Here is a 17,459-nt window from a genome sequence, read left to right on the forward strand (position 1 = left end):
CACTTTATAATTTTGGGTCTATATATTATGCATTTATATGCAGGGTTTCTCTATGAGATTTGAAGCTCTTTGAGGCATATGATAATTTCTTATTCATTTTTGAAAATCTACTGCTGGAGGTTCACTTCCCATATGTTGGCAGAGGGGAGAAAAATATAATTTTCTCCTCTGTCCTTCTGAGTTCTTAATTGAGATGGATGTCTTCAACAAAAGACAGATTAACAAAAGAAAATCAAACAGAAGTTGAATAGCATGTATACCTCATGTATACATGAGAGGTACCCAGGGGAAATGAGTAACTCTTTAAGAGATGGCTTTGATTTCAGACTTAAATATCATCTTTAACTGAAATCAAGAAAGAAGGGTGTTGGGAGGCCAGTAACAAGGAGGTGGCCAGGAAAAGCATGGTAAACAGGGTAAGGTTTGTGGTGCAGAAGTTTAATATAAAGACATAAAAGTAACTCTAAGGGATAACTTCTCTCTAAGAGAGACAAAGGGGAGTGGGGAGGAAGAGAGGAATCAAGGAGGAAAAACTTGGAAGAGGGCCTTTTCCCCAAGGGTAAGTTTAGACCTCATTGCAGAGGATGTAGCCACAGCCTACCGGATAATGAAGTTTATTGGGTTGCCCTGACCAGAGCTGGGCCACAGTCACACAGCCACAGAGGCTGATAGGCAGGAGCATAGAGGGAGTCAGGGTATCTGCAGCCCACTCTCTGGCAGAGTGGTACACAGCCCTTGATACACAGTGCCTTTGTGGGAGGGCTGTAGAAACTAATCACTGGGGCACCAGTGAGCCAAGGCTCTTGGGTGGGTGTGCAGAGAGAGCTGGGGTATCACTGCCAGCATGAGGCCTGGAGTTCACCAGTGTCCACCTTAGGAGGGCCGTGTCATGGAGGTCACTGGATCTGGGCCAGGCTGTGGGATTACTGAGTTTTGGTACACTCTCAACACATAGCTGGGACAGAGCACCACTAGATGTCCCTATACACATGCACCATGCAGCAGAAGCAAGAAAAAGCAAAAATCAGCACAATGGAACCAGGAAAAGAAGGCCCCTTCCTCCTGTAATGTCCCTCCACTGACAAAGTTGACTGTAAAGGACATGTTTACTATAAAGGACAAATTATTAAAGAGTCTAGGGTATTGCTGCAGAGCAGGTACTGAAGGGTGAATTTGGAGTTGAGAGCAATAAATTCACGACTGACATGTATTGCAAGTTTCCACCAGCTCTTTTGAGCTGCTACCATCTATGAAACAGCATGGCCCAAAGAGCCACTGCATCTTCAGATTGAGTTCTACAATGTGGAGCAGACATGAACCATAGGTAGTATTAGGCCTAGGCTGGCTGAGATCGTTGAAATGACAGCCTATTTATGACTCATGAGTATCAAACAAATATTCATTGTAGCACATTCTTGAGATATTTGAAGCTATTTGTCATACAGAAAAAAATGACTAATGCATCATTTTCCTCCATATCCCTTGTGCCAGTGTCTAGATTATAAGATGAGATTAATATATAGTTTTAATTGAATTGTTATACAAACTCCAGGTCCATTTTCTGATTTGTCTGAAGGTTTAGCCCACATGTTGTCTAATGGGCTACAAATTGAGTCACCATTTCAGGTACACAGCAGAACAGGAATAACATCATGAACAATCTTATTAGATTTCAAATTGACTCTTTTAAAGAAAAAAAAAAAAGAACAACTCTTTTAATGGAAAACTCAGACCCAGGAATTGCTTTTTAAGCTTTTGGAATCCACACAGCTCATTCAGTGTGGAGCCTTTATATGTTGCAGCTAGGCCATTAGGTCTGGCTTCATCATCTAAAGTGATACCTTTTTTATGTGGCTTTGGGAGAACAAGGTGAAAGCTAATCAGAAGATTGCCTTGTATGTGAGCTGGCTATTTATTGCTCAAAGGGTGAAGTTATGGGTGAAGAGAGAAAACAGATAATCCAAACATGGCCTCTACTTGTAGGGTTGCAACTATCATACGTTAATTTTATGTTCCAATCTTTTTCTCCTGTTTGAGATCACAGCACATCACACCCTCATGTATAATTGACTAACAGTGAAGAGTTCTGTCCTTTCTTACATTAATTATTATGCTGATATTACTTTCATTACACCACAAAGAACCATCAGCAGGAATTAACACATTCTTCAGTCAGTTAAAATTATTTTATTTAGAAAGACATTCCCTTTCAAAGATGCATGGCAGAAATTCTGGCATCGTATCCTAAATATGACTGTTGGTTTGGTCACAAATGTTGGCCACTGCTAACAATATACTCAAGAGCTTTTCACTAGTTTTCATGATGCATATAGTAGAGCTTCCCCCTAATTTATTGACCAGAGCTGTGTTTATAGAGCTTATCATTTCTATGTTCTGCCCCAAAACCCCACACTCCAAATGAGCTACTCTTTATCTGTTGTCACTTTGGACTTCATGGTGCTGCTGCTACTAACAGTAGCCACTCCTTGCAAGTCATGAACACTCTGTCACGCAGGGGTTTTGATTTAACTTTTTGTAGCAGGCTTTTCTGATTAAACACACTATGAACTCTACCTTTCTTAGTGGCATAGTTATTTTCCTTCCAAGGATGTTCATTAAAAAAGCTTTCAAAATAAAATAGTACATTATGTTGGTATTCTTTTAGGCCCACAACCTTTCTATATTTTATACTTTTAAAGTTTCCCCTTTCTTTACTGTAATACTCATCTAAAGAATCCAAAATTGGTTTCCATTTGATTTTGTTTACTCTCTTTCTAAGTTCTCTTTTTCAGAGCTAAAATAACTTTTGATATGTATCTCTGAATGAGGGTTTCCAAAGAGTAGAAATGATATGATCCCTTACAAATGGAAGCTATGAACAGAATGTAGACCTTGGTAGAATTTTAGACAAAGTTTTCTTCAACTTTCTCCTTTTGCCATTGAGGTTTAGAGAGGCTAAGTGACCTGTACTAGGTTATATAAGTAAGTGATGGCATATTTGGGACCAGGAATCAGTCATCCTCTCTTCTCTCCCAGTTTTCTTTTCACTGGATCATGACACAGAATGATAAAATGGGAGAGCAGGAAGGGATGTTAGAGATCACTCTATCTAAACATATTATTTGAAAGATAAGAAAGTAATGCTAGGGAAATTTGGATATCTGGCATGATCATGATATTCTTGGCCTTCCAAAAAACATCTTTCATTCTTTTTAATCTCAAAATAAGAAGCTTTTCAGCAAATCTCCAGTCCCAGGGACTGGCCCTGGTGAGACAACTCACTGAGGAAATCTGTGGCTTACACCCACGTGTCTGTTAGGAAGCTGAGCCATCTTCATGAGTAGGCAGAAAAAGGAGGTGCACTAGGAAATCTCTCTCAACCAAAATATCACCCCACACATATCCTCTTTGGAAAACTAACTCTTCTGGGTTCTGAAGGCTTCTTTCGATCTTTCAGAGTTCCCTATTAAATTGCACATAACCCTAGAAAGAGAATCATTTTGAGTCGTTTCAGATGTTATTAGTGAATATTCAGATTTTCTCTGAGAGAAAGGCTTCCTTGATGTGCTTTTGTAATAGAGGAAGGAAACCAGGAAAAAAAGAGTCCTGAAATGAGATGTCTGTCTTCAAATCAAGCTGCCTAAACCATGCCTGGGACTGAGCTAGACTTAAAACCTTGCTGCTTTACATAGGCTGAGTTCTTAACATCAGCAGAAAGAAACACAATCACACTGAATATTTTTATTTAAATTATGCAAAAGTGTGGGTAGAATCCCTGGATTTCTTTCTCAAGCTCACTTTGCAACTACTAATGATCCCACATAGAGAAAAGGGGAAACATTGGAACTGATGCTTAAGTGAACAAATCTAAACACATTCTTGACTTTATTTAAAATCTACATATTTCTTCAATTCCAAGATATATTCCCACTTCCCTATATTAACATTCTGAAATCAAGATGTTTCTAATGGCTGGTGGTGTCTTACAATCATTGGCCGCCAGGTGGGCACTGTCACGTAGTTATCGCATGGATGGGCACCAGCTTGATCATTCACAGTGTTCATATTACCATTTCAATAGACGTATATGTACTGTTATTTGTTCACAGAGCAATGTAGTAATAAGTACAACTGGTATTTAAGTTTAAATTTAACTAGCATTTGAAGTATCTTTAATGGATTATTCCATGATTTGGTATTAAAACATTAAGATAATGTGAATGCAGAGAAGCAGAGAAACAGAGCAGCAGGGTGTAAATTTGGTATTAGTGAAACAAGTATCTGTCATTGAAGGAATGATGACAATTTTACATTTTCTTTCAATGCAACAACCAAGTGCTTTATGGTATCTAGGAAAGGAAGATATCCACAGGTAGATGAAACTCTGCTGGATTTTGCCATTCATGTTCATCCAAAAGCTTTACCTACACTTCATCAGGCAAGAATGTGCCAATATCAGCACTTGCAGAATGAGTGTCAGCAGCTTGCAAGGAAATTGCAGGAACAATAGTGGAGCACCATCTTAAGAAATGCTGTATTACCAGAGCTCTCGAAAACATAGAGGACAAGATCATATGTACTCTATGGTATGACACAGATGTAAAACTAAAACATGGGCATGGAAATTCTGTAATGAATAATGATTCAAAAGAGTTAGACAATAAATTTGAAAAATCCTTAGGAATTAAATCAGTTTATTCCATTCATATTTCCCTTTTAGATATATGCATAATAGTGAAATATGATTAAAATATGTGCTTAAATAAGTCTAAAAATTCAAAAACTATACAATAAAATTTATAAGTAATTAGGAAGTATTATAATTTAAGTATTTTTTCTTTTTTAGTGTTACATAAATAATGGTACATCTTATAATTGATGACATCTTAGATTCAGTGTTAATTAGTGGCAAAGCCTGGAAAAATCCAGATCTTCTAACTGTCAAATTCTTCCCACAATGTCTATTACATAGAATGTACTCAGTGAATAAAAGAATTGCTGAAGAAAAAAGAAGAAAAGAAACGATAATGATTACAAAATCTACCCAGGGCGAATTCTCAGTAGCAGAGAATAGCAATATCTATCAGAGAAGAAAGCCAGCCCTTAAGTGGATTGTCAAGTTACTTTGACACTTACAACTCAAAATTGACCACTTTTACCTGGTATCTGAATGTCTGCTGAAAGATGATCAGAGGCATAAACATGAATTATCTTGATTTTCTATTTAGAGGATGGATAATTACCTATGATGATTTTTTAAAATACCTGTGATGACTCAGGAGGCCAAGTACAGTTATGGAGTTAACCTTTTAGTTTGGTTGTTGTCAAGCAGCAGTAAATCAGATAAAGTTTGGAGGGCAAAGTCTTTAGAGGATAAGAAGCCAGACAGAGGCTATAAGGCCATCAGAGGCTATAAGGCGCAGTTTGCTGGCACTTTCCAGTTTTGCCTCCACTTTGGACCATGCACAGATGCACTGTGAAGCATCATGGTACTGCGATGTTCAAATACAATTGATCCTTGAACAACACAGGTTTGAACTTCATGAATCCACTTATAAGAAGATTTTTTTCAATAAAAATTACCAGTGTGCACTGCCTCTCCTGCCTCCCCTTTCACCTGCTCCACCTCTTCCACCTCTGCCACTCCTGAGACAGCAAGACCAACCACTCCTTTTTCTCCTCCTCCTCAGCCTACTTAACATGAAGACGTATTAACATGAGGACAAAGACCTTTATGATGCTCCACTTCCACTTAATGAATAGTAAATAACGCATATTTTCTCTTTCTTACAATTTTCTTAACATTTTCTTTTCTTTAGCTTACTTTATTGTAAGAATACAGTGTATAATATGTATAACACATAAAATACATGTTAATGCTGTTTATATTATCAGTAAGGCTTCCAAGCAGTAGTAGGCCATTAGCAGTTAAGGTTTGTTTTTTTTTTTAACTTTTTAAATTTTTTCCATAAGTTGTTGGCATACAGGTAGTATTTGGTTACATGAGTAAGTTATTTAGTGGTGATTTGTGAGATTTTAGTGCACCCACCACCAGAGCAGTATACACTGTACCGTATTTTTAGTCTTTTATCTCTTGCCCCCTTCCCACTCTTCCCCTCAAGTCTCCAAAGTTCATTGTATCAGTCTTATGCCTTTGCATTCCCATAGCTTAGCTCCCACATATCAGTAAGAACATACGATGTTTGGTTTTCCATTCCTGAGTCACTTCACTTAGAATAATAGTCTCCAATCTCATCTGGGTTGCTGCAAATACCATTATTTCATTCCTTTTTATGGCTGAGTAGCATTCCATCATATAAATATACCACAGTTTCTTTATCCACTCATTGATTGATGGGCATTTGGGTTGATTCCAGGATTTTGCAATTGCACATTGTTCATTAGCAGTTAAGTTTTGGGAGTCAAAAGTTGTTCGTGGATCTTCAGCTGCATCAGGGTTGAGATCCCTAACTCCCATGTTGTTCAAGGGCCAATTGTATCAGAGTGTTTTGAGATAACAAGTGCCAAAATGGAGAGGCAGAAGCCAGGAGCTCATTCCTGAAGAAGGTATGTTGGAAACAAAAAATTATACTATTTCCTTAGAATCAAGGTGCTCCAGAGAACAATTGGGGATTTATCTGAAGTTCAGCGAGTTTCTCATTCTCTTCAAATGGAAAAAAAGAAAGCATTGATTGTGCAACTATTACAGACCAGGTGTTTTATCTACATTATCTCACTTGAACTCTTTTAACAATCTTGCAAACAATGTATTTTTGTTATATTTTTAGATGACAGGAATTCAGGCTAAAACAGTGGAAGTAAGTTGACCTTGGTGTTACAGCATGAATGACAGAGTTGGAGAACTCTGCTGGACCCCAAAACTTATGCTCGCCACTCAACATGCTTTAGTCTCACACAGGGAGAAAGAGACATATAGGGTGTCATGTCAGGAAATACAGAAATGAAGAGTTTAAAAGTGGCGTGCTGCTGGAGGGTTCAATGTCATTCAAAGATTGGGGGAGAGTCATTACTTTCATATTAAAATAATCATAGACTACTATAAGCACATCACATTGGCTAAAAATTTTAAAAGACAGAACATAACAAATGTTGCCAAGGATTTAGTGCAACTGGAACTCTCATACGCTGCTGGTGGGAATGCAAATTGACAAAACCACTTTGGAAAATGGTTTGGCAGTATTTAAAAACCTGATTATTTGCCTGTCTTATGAAATTTCAATCCTTGATATATTTCCAGCAGAAATTGGCTCAGCAAAAGGCACAGAAGAATGTTCATAGTTGCAATATTAGTAAGAAGCACAAACTGAATGAAATTCAAATGTTCATTAACAGAGGAAAGAATAAATTGGTACATGTTTATCCAACAGGATACTATTATTACTGTTACATACTATAACACGGATGAAACTCACAGACATGATGTAGAATGACAGAAGCCAGATACAAGAGTTTGTTGAGTATGATTCCATTTGGTTCAAAAATAGGCAAAACAAATCCATGCTCTTAGAAGTCAAGATAATGATTACCCTTGGGGTGGAGATGGAGTAGTAGACAGTGACTGGAAGAGGATACAACGGGGCTTTTGGGCCTGCTGGTAATGTTCTGGGAGCTGATCGTGTGGTTTCTTCCAGTTTGTGACTGTTTATTGTGTTGTAGACTTAAGATTTGGGCAGTTTCTGGTATGGGTGTTATTGAGCAGCATGCAAAATTTTGATGAAATTTTGGGATAGAACAAAGTAGATCAAAGAATTTTGTATTTGTGATGGATTGTTTTGTTTTCAGAAACCATTTCATACCAGCTCTCACCTTTTGCTGGGACCAGGGTTTGGCCTCAGAAATCAGAGAGGATTTGGTCCCTTCTCTACCTTCTTTGTGCATTGATATCAGTCCCATCAATGACCCTTATCAAGCTGAGAACAATGAGACCCCAGATGTCCTTAATGACCTAGAATTTGGCTCTCCAGAAGGTACCTGAACTTAGTCTACCCAGAGAAACTGAGGGTCCACAATAAAATAGCAGTGTCCTGTGGAGTGTTGAATATTAACATTCAATAGCAAGTTTACACATTGTGGAAACCAATTATGTTAAAGGAAAGAGACAGAGAAACCCAAGAGCAATTCTATGACACAAATACATAATTCTGTTGCTGATGAGAAGTTTAAACCTTCCAGGAGCTGACTTGAATGGCCTTGCTCACTAATACTTTTGTTTTTCACTGCATCTATTTAAATGCTACTTTTTATGACGTTTCTCTGGAACTAAAGGGAACTTTATAATTACTTATGTGTGGACCAGTACTTCAGTATAAGGTGGAAACGTTTCCTACATCTTATAATTGCTCTCACATGGACTTTTCTGCTTTGTTCCTCCTCACTGGAGCAGATGCTAAAAGCATGGCAGATGTAGAAAAGTGTTGATCTTGATCTGAATAGGCCTTGGTTGAACTTGTGCCAGAACTCATGACTTCAAAAGATCTTTTGGAATAAACAGAGTCAGATGAAACAAATTTGTTCTTTACTAAAGCAGAGCCAACATGTGAGTAGATGGCACAGTCACTTGGGGCCCAAGAAAGGTCTCTTTGATCTAGTGTCTGAGGGTAGGGAGCCTAGAGATCAGCCCTCTGTTAAGAATATCCAGAAATGGAGCAAGAAGACTGATTAAGATTCAAGCGGGTGGCACCACATACCCTTCAGTCTAGTTTTTTTTTTTTTAATTTTTAAATTTTGTGGGTATGTAGTAAGTGTATATATTTATGGGGCACATGAGATGTTTTGATACAAGCATACAATGTGACATAATCACATCATGAAGAATGGGGTATCCATCTTTCTCAAGCATTTATCCTTTGTATTACAAACAACCCAGTTACACTCTTTTAGTTATTTTTAATGTACAATTAAGTTACTATTGACTATAGTCACCCTGTTTTGCTATCAAATATTAGGTCTTATTTATTCTTTCTATTTTTTTTACTCATTAACTGACCCCACCTCCCGCCACCAGTCCCGCATTACCCTGCCCAGCTTCTGGTAGCCAGCCTTCTACTCTCTATCTCCATGGGTTCAATTGTTTTGATTTTTAGATCTCACAAACAAGTAATAATATGTGATGTTTGTCTTTCTGTGCCTGACTTATTTCACTTAACATGATGATGTCCAGTTCCATCCATGTTGTTGCAATTAACAGGATCTCATTCTTTTTTTATGGCTGAATAGTACTCCATTGTGTATATGTACCACATTTTCTTTATGTGTTCATCTGCTGATGGACACAAGGTTGCTTCCAAATCTTAGCTATTGTGAACAGTGCTGCCACAAACATGGGCCCCTCAGGTTAGTTTTGATAGAATGGCTACATGGTTACAAAAATGACTTATGTGGTATGATCCAGAATTTCATCTAGAAAGATAAAAACTAACGGTCTGTAAAATTTCAGTAAGATTGTTTAAATTTAGGAAAGTTATAGAAATCTAAAGACTCAATGGTTACTTTGGTCATGTGTTACAGGTTTGTAGCAGAAAGAGTCTGTTTCTTGTCTACTTTCCCCTCTAGACCACAAGATCCCTGATGTCAGGGAATTTATCTTATTCATTGTTTGGTCTCCTGGACTTTGAACATTACCTGATACATAGTAGATTCATCGTAAGTATTTGCTGAATAAGTAAGTGAATGAATTAATGAGTAAACGGATGAATAAAAATGATAAAATTATTCTCCATGAGAAATTTTCATTATCTTAATTTATACTCTGTGACTAGCTATCAAAGTCTTTAAAAACTGAATGCAAATCTTAGATTTCCATAACTCTTTGTAGTGAACAAGTGAGAAAGATATGCACTTTCCTCCTATACATATGCACGCATGTTTGCCCACACTGACAAAGAACATGGGTAACTCATTCTATTGGAGGGAAAAAAATCAATCAAGAGTGTTTGTTTTCACTGTGAACATCACCAGGAACAAGATTGTTGCTGTGCATTTACTGATGAAATGTTTAAGGGGCAGCTGTAGATAATTCGTGTCTGTGCTTCCAGATCACAGAAATTGGCGTTCACTTTAGAGATAGCAACTGTTTGTTTCTATTTGTTTTAATCTCACACCCAAGCTTTACTTGCTCCAATGTCATTTTAATATTGTTTCCTTGCCAAGGTCAGCAGTGAAAACACCTGGTATTGGGATCAAAGGTTAATCACAGGCACAGCTTCCATCTAAATAGAGGTGAACATGGATACTACTGAATCTGCAGGAATCCACTGTTGAGCAAAAAGCACTGGTCTAGGCATTGGGTGTGTATTATTTGTCTTTTGCTGCCTAACAAATTATCCCAAAATCTTAGCAGCTTTATACAGAAATATTAATTATCTCACAGTCTATGGATCAGGAACACGGGCAAGGCTTAGTTGAGTCTTCTGACTAAGGGTTTCTCAGTGGGTCACAAACAAGGTACTGACGGGGACTGTAGTTATCTCAAGGCTTGATGGCTTATAATTTCACTCACATGGTTGTTGACAGGATTCAGTTCTTCATGGGCTGTTGGACTGAGGGCTTCAGTTTCTCTCTGGCTGTTGACCAGAAGCAGCCCTCAGTTTCTTGCCGCATGAGCTTTTCCATAGGGCAGCTCACAACATGGCAACTGGCTTCATCAAAGTGAGCAAGCAAGAAGAACCAAAGAGAGCGTGCAAGCAAGATGGAAGTCACAGTCTTTGGCAACCTAATCACTGAAGTGACATTGTATCACTTTTGCCATGTTCTACTCATTAGGAGCAGGTCACTAGGTCCAGCCCACACTTAAGGAGAGGGGATTACATGAAGGCATGAATAGTAGGAAGAAGAGATCACTAGGAGCCATTTTAGAAACAGCCACCAAAGAAGACTTATGTTTCAGTCAAGTGACAGTGATTACCAGCATGATACTGGTTATATTATTTTACTGTTTTGCCCTCAGTTCTCCCATTTGCAAAATGGGGAGTTGGACTGAATTGCCACTGGTGTTCACAAGATGTTAATAAGTTTGTCCTATCTCTGGGATTGAATTGTTGGACATAAATGCCATAGGGTATTAAACATTTTTCATTATGTTAGCTAAGCATTTTGGCCTCAAAGAATAAGGTCTTTCTCAAGTTACCACAAGGAAAGTACTCATCTATAGTTAGGATCCAGGTGGTTTGAACTGAAATGGCAGGTAAAAGGTGATTCTAGGAATTCACTTCTTTCATTATATCTGAGGAGGCCTTTCTCATGGCATTTTTGCATTGCTCTGGAAATCTACTCCATTCTCCTCTGCCTTCTGTCTGACTTCTCCTTAACACATGTCTTTTACTTACTCAGTTTCTACTTTCTTGCTATTTTAATTTGCCATGGTCCATCATGGCCTGAATCCTATAATCTGACATTTCCTATATGCATCCTTTCAATAACTAATGTATTCCATATCTCCCAGGGTAAATTACTTAGAAAGACAATCTTAATGTTCTATGTCATCTTTTCATGTCAGGCTTTTTGGGAGATATGGAAGGTCAATACAGGCTCACTGTAAGTTATTGTACACCCATCCTCTAGTGTTTTGAATATCTTACACATGAAGGAACAAATCCCAGGACCACTTCTGATGAGCTCAAAATTCTTCCAATTCCATTTATAGCCTTTTTCTTCTTTATTATTGATAAAAAAATAGTGTACAACAAGATAAAAATCTAGGGTTGAGTATAAGTCTATAATCTGTGTTCTAGACTCTATAATAAAGACAGGAATCTAAACAACAAGAAAAATTAATTCAAATGTCTTGAGTGATTTGTTCTATTGATGAATTTGGAAACTATGACTTTTTGACCTCTCCTCACCTGTACCTTACTCTGAAGTATGGTGGGCAGAGAATTATCTGAATTACATCCAGGGAGAAGGTTTCAATTGATTTCAAATGTTCTGAATGATTTCAGCTAAGTTAAAACTTTTGCTAAGTCCCTGTTGACTTCCCAGTTTAGAGGAGAGGTCACAGTAGAAAATCTAGGTCATTGAGGACATACTTACTTTGTTCCGAAGTGAGAATGGAGAGTGCCTTTAGATACACACACACACACACACACACACACACACACACACACACACACACAGGTCTTCTCTCCAATTAGGAATCAATCTGGCTTTATATTTCCCTACTTTTGTTGAAAACAGAATTTCTAGCTTACAATGTAATTTCATTGATGTGCTACCCTTGTAATTAAATGAAGATTCAATGATTCTTTTGTTATCCTTGCTTGTTGATATTTATTTTCTTTTTAACATCTCCTGAGGATTCATTTCTTCCAGAAAATCTTTTGCAACTTGATTCTTTAGTTGGGCTGTAATCAATTACATGCTTTGGGAGCCCAAAGAGGGTTGAGTATTTTAAAATCCAGTCTCTTTATTTTACAGTTGAGAAAACTGAGGCCAAGTAAAACTAAGTGGCTTGCCCAACATCATGTAGCTAGTTAGTGGCAGAGCCATGACTGGAGTCCATGTTTTAATACAAGATTTAAAGACCTTTATACCTTAATTAGTCAACTAACAAAGTATTATTGAGTATCCCCTCTCTTCTCTATTGTAAGTTAGAACCTGTTATGGAGCTAAGATATATCAAGAGAAATTAGAAATAATCATTTCTCGCCAAAAGTTCTACTTGTAGTCCTCAAATATGTGGGATTTACATTTCACAGCAAGATCTCCCACTGTGGTAGTCATGGATATCTATTGATCAAATGTCCAAAGTTCTACTACCATTCTTCAACCACATTCAAATATATCCTCTTACTACTGTTGGGGCACAAAGAATAATACTCCAAAAGTATGGTGGTTTGGCATTACTAGGAGAACCCGCTCCTGATGGTTAAGTGGGTTCTTTTCTATTTCCCAGGTGTCTTGGCTGGTTTGAGAAATAAAGGGAAAGAGGACAAGAGAGAGAAATTTAAAGCTGGGTGTCCAGGGAGACATCACATGTCGGCAGGATCCGTGATGTTCCCCGAGCCATAAAACCAGCAAGTTTTTATTAGCGATTTTCAAAAGGGGAGGGAGTGCATGAATAGGATGTGGGTCACAGAGATCACATACTTCACAGGGTAGTAAAATATCACAAAGCAAGTGGAGGCTGGGTGAGATCACAGGACCACCAGATGGGGTGAAATTAAAATTGCTAATGAAGTTTCAGGCACGCATTGTCACTGATAACATCTTATGAGGAAACAGAGTTTGAGAATAGACAACCTATCTGACCAAAATTTATTAGGTGGGAATTTTCCTTGTCCTAATAAGCCTGGGAGCGCTACAGGAGACCGGGGCTTATTTCATCCTTTCGGCTTCAACCATAAAAGACCGCACACTTCTAAGGGGGCCATTTATAGGCCTACCCTCAGGCGCATTCTGTTTCTCAGGGATGTTCCTTGCTGAGAAAAAGAATTCAGCGATATTTCTCCTATTTGCTTTTCAAAGAGGAGAAATATGGCTCTGTTCCGTCCGGCTCACCGGCGGCCAGAAGTCTTATCTCTGGTGTCCCCTGAACATTGCTGTTATCCTGTTCTTTTTTCAAGATGCCCAGATTTCATTGTTCAAACACACATGTTCTACAAACAATTTGTGCAGTTGACACAATCATCACAGGGTCCTGAGGCGACATTCATCCTCCTCAGCTTACGAAGAAGATGACAGAATTAAGAGATTAAAGTAAAGACAGGCATAGGAAATCACAAGGGTATTGATTGGGAAAGTGATAAGCATCCATGAAATCTTCACAATTTATGTTCAGAGATTGCAGTAAATACAGGCATAAGAAATTATAGAAGTATTAATTTGGGGAACTAATAAATGTCCATGAAATCTTCACAATTTGTGTTCTTCTGCTGTGGCTTCAGCTGGTCCCTCCGTTTGAGGTCCCTGACTTCCCTCAACAGACATGCTGAGCACTTAGAATTAAAAGAAATTGGAAGGCTCTCCTCCCTCTCCCAAGTGCAGGGAGAAACTCTGGTATTTCCTTATCTGACTAAGGATATTTATTTTTTAAAAGAAATGCAAATGTCTTAGGAACCCTTCCTTGGGAATATTGTCAAATAACCAGGAATGATTAATCATTGGAGAAGAGAAGAGACTAAAAGTCATCACCACACCTGGATAGACTTTTCATCTGTGCTTCTGAGGGCAGTTTTGAGAGATTACCTGGGAGACTTTATCTACATAAGAAGACAGTCTTTGTTCACAGTACAGTTCCACCCATCACCTTCCCATAGCTTCCCATTTAGTTTCCTAAGAAAATAATGTAAAAGATAATGTCTGTATCCCAGGCCCATTTATTTTCCCTAAAAGTCATGAACTACCTTTCTAAAATTGCCTACAGCACCCCACTTCACTCTCCCCTATGAAGAGAATAATTAAGCCTCAACCATCTGGCCCTTTTTGCCTCATATTTGCTGGACTCCTGTGTCCACGTGTATGTTAATAAATTTGTATTGTTAACAGAGAAAACAAACTCTGCAAAATATTTTAAACAGGTTTATTCCGAGCCAATATGAGTGATCATGGCCCAGGGAACACAGTCTCAAGAGGTCCTGAGAAAGTGCACCTACAGCAGTCATGTTACAGTTTAGTTTTGTACATTTTAGGGAGGCAGAAGTTACAGGCAAATATATAAATCAATACATGGAAGGTATATATCAGTTTGGCCCCAAAAGGCAGGACATCTCTAAGTGTGGGCTTATAAGTCATAGGTAGGTTTTATGTATTCTTTAGTTGACAGCTGGTTGAGAGTTAAGCTATTGTCTAAAGACTTGAAGTCAGTAGAAAGGAATGCTTGAGTTAAGATGAGGGAGTTTGGGGGGCAAGACCCTTTTTAAGTAAATGAAGCCTCATAGGTAGCAGCCCTTAGAGAGAATAGATGGTAAATGTTTCTTTCCAGTCCTTAAAGGCATCAGACTCTCAGTTCATCTCTCCTAGATCCAGGAAAGACCTGGTTGTATTAATGGAGATTCTCTACAGAAGCAAATTTCTCCCATAAAAGACAGATTTGCAAGGTCATTTCAAAATATGTCAAAAATATATTTTGGCTATTTCTCATCTTGCAAGATGGAGGTGAAAAAGTTGAGAAGCCAGATACTAAAGACAAGAAACTCGAAGCCAAGAAGGCTGATGCTGGTGGCAAGGTGAACAGGGTAGTTACCTCAAGGCTAAAATGCCAAGAAGGGGAAGTGCCATTGCGGCTGCAATCCTGTCCTTGACAGAAGAATTGGCAGATATTCCCGATCTGCTATGTATTCCAGAAAGGCCATGTACAAGCGGAAGTACTCAGCTGCTAAATCCAAGGTTGAAAAGAAAAAGGAGAAGGTTCTTGCAAGTGTTACAAAATCAGTTGGTAGTGACAAGAATGGTGGTACCCGGGTGCTTAAACTTCTCAAAATGACTAGATATTATCCTACTGAAGATGTGCCTCAAAAGCTGTTGAGCCATGACTTCAGTCTGCATGGGAGAAAACTACGAGCCAGCCTTACCCGCTGGACTGTTCTAATCATCTTCACTGGATGCCATAGAGGCAAGACAGTGGTTTTCCTGAAGCAGCTGGGTAGTGGTTTGTTACTTCTGACTAGACCTCTGGTCCTCAATCAAATTGCTCTATGAAGAACACACCAGAAATTTGTCATTGCCACCTCAACCAAAATTCATATCAGCAATGTAAAAATTCCTAAACATCTTGCTGACATTTACAGCTGTGGAGGCCCAGACACCAGGAAAGTGAGATCTTTGACACAGAAAAAGAGAAATGTGAGCTAACAGAGCAGCGCAAGATCAATCAGAAAGCTGAGGACTCACAAAGTTTACCAAAAATCAAAGCTATTCCTCAGCTCCAGGGCTACCTGTGATCTGTATTTGCCCTGATTGTTGCGGGAAGTCAGGGACCCTGAACGGAGGGACCAGCTGAAGCCATGGCAGAAGAACATAAATTGTGACAATTTCATGGACATTTATTAGTTCCCCAAATTAATAGTTTTATAATTTCTTATGCCTGTCTTTACTGCAATCTCTGAACATAAATTGTGAAGATTTCGTGGACACTTATCACTTACCCAATCAATACCCTTGTGATTTCCTATGCCTGTCTTTAATCTCTTAATCCCGTCATCTTCGTAAGCTGAGGAGGATATATGTCACCTCAGGACCCTGTGATGATTGCATTAACTGCACAGATTGTTTGTAGAGCATGTGTGCTTGAACAATATGAAATCTGGGCATCTTGAAAAAAGAACAGGATGACAGCAATGTTCAGGGAACAAGGGAGATAACTTTAAACTCTGACTGCCTGTGAGCCGGGTGGAACAGAGCCATATTTCTCTTCTTTCAAAAGCAAATGGCGAAATATCGCTGAATTCTTTTTCTCAGCAAGGAATATCCCTGAGAAAGAGAAGGCGTCCCTGAGGGGAGGCCTCTAAAATGGCTGCTTTGGGGATGGCTGTCTTTTACGGTCAAAGACAAAGGGATGAAATAAGCCCTGCTCTCCCGTAGTGCTCCCAGGCTTATTAGGAAGAGGAAATTTCCACCTAATAAATTTTGGTCAGACGAGTTGTCTGCTCTCAAACCCTGTTTCCTGATAAGATGTTATCAATGACAATACGTGCCTGAAACTTCATTAGCAATTTTAATTTCGCCCCATCCTGTGGTCCTGTGATCTCGCCCTGCCTCCATTTGCTTTGTGATATTTTATTACCTTGTGAAGCATGTGATCTCTGTGGCCCACACCCTATTCGTACACTCCCTCCCCTTTTGAAAATCACTAATAAAAACTTGCTGGTTTTATGGCTCAGGGAGTATCACGGAACCTGCTGACTTGTGATGTCTCCCCCGGACACCTAGCTTTAAAATTTCTCTCTTTTGTACTCTTTCCCTTTATTTCTCAGACCAGCCAACACTTAGGGAAATAGAAAAGAACCCACATTGAATATTGGGGGTGGGGTTCACCTGATATCAGGAAAAGTGAGATCTTTGACACAGAAAAAGAGAAATACAAGATAACAGAGCAGTGCAAGATCAATCAGAAAGCTGTGGACTCACAAAGTTTACCAAAAATCAAAGCTATTCCTCAGCTCCAGGGCTACCTGCAATCTGTATTTGCCCTGATGAATGGAATTTATCCTCACAAGTTGGTGTTCTAAATTTCTTAAGGAGAACTTAAATAATCGATAACTATATATATATAGTTACATATATATATATGGGTAAAATATTTTTATTTCCCTCAGGTCTGCTATCTGTCATGTGATGCTATACCAGAGTCAGTTTGGAAATTAAGCCACATACACCTGATTGGCTCAGTGGTTCATTTTACAGTTGAAAGTAGCAAACTATGTCCTTGTCCCAGTGGAGATGTTGTTAGAGATAGGCGATGACTCAGCAGAAGCCTTCATGGGCCATGACTGAAAATCAGATGG

The 17,459-nt window shown here is 38.7% G+C and overlaps 1 pseudogene; it reads left to right on the plus strand.

The window, feature by feature from the left end:
- The first annotated feature begins 5,270 nt into the window (after positions 1-5,270).
- LOC105550597 lies at positions 5,271-17,183 on the plus strand (annotated as a pseudogene).
- Positions 17,184-17,459: the final 276 nt, after the last annotated feature.

Source organism: Mandrillus leucophaeus, unplaced genomic scaffold (assembly GCF_000951045.1).
Source record: "Mandrillus leucophaeus isolate KB7577 unplaced genomic scaffold, Mleu.le_1.0 Scaffold490, whole genome shotgun sequence".
NCBI classification, from domain to species: Eukaryota; Metazoa; Chordata; class Mammalia; order Primates; family Cercopithecidae; genus Mandrillus; species Mandrillus leucophaeus.